The following is a 462-nucleotide window of genomic DNA, read 5'->3' as shown; positions in this document are numbered from 1 at the left end:
CCTTGGGGACTGTGCCGGAGGAAAGACAGAAGGCGCTGACGTGGACCGGAACAAAAGTGGAAACGAACAAGAGGCGTAAAGTAAAACGGCCACTTAAAAACAAACCGTTTAAGCTAGAGAGCGAGAGAGAAAACAAAGAAAACACACCGGATGCCGACAACGGCACGACGGGGGTCGCGTGCCCGGACAAGGAGCCGTTCCGAATAGCAGACGCCCGCAGCTGGGAAGCACCATCAGGTACCATGGGCTTGAAGCGAAAATACAGTATGGGACAAGATAAAGACTCGTTAATCGAAGTGTGTTCCATCGCACAAGTAAACAAGTGGAGAGCAAAAAGGGAAGTGGAATGGATCGGGTTCCTGAAGCTTGAACCACTCCAGCCGGATGCGGGCGAAGACGCGGGAGGTGCACCGTGCGGCGGCGGAACGGGGGGAGATTCAGAACAGCTTCTACACGACTTCG

The sequence above is a fragment of the Cystoisospora suis genome, assembly GCF_002600585.1.
Source record: "Cystoisospora suis strain Wien I chromosome Unknown contig_7782, whole genome shotgun sequence".
Lineage (NCBI taxonomy): Eukaryota > Apicomplexa > Conoidasida > Eucoccidiorida > Sarcocystidae > Cystoisospora > Cystoisospora suis.
This window is presented reverse-complemented; position numbering follows the sequence as displayed.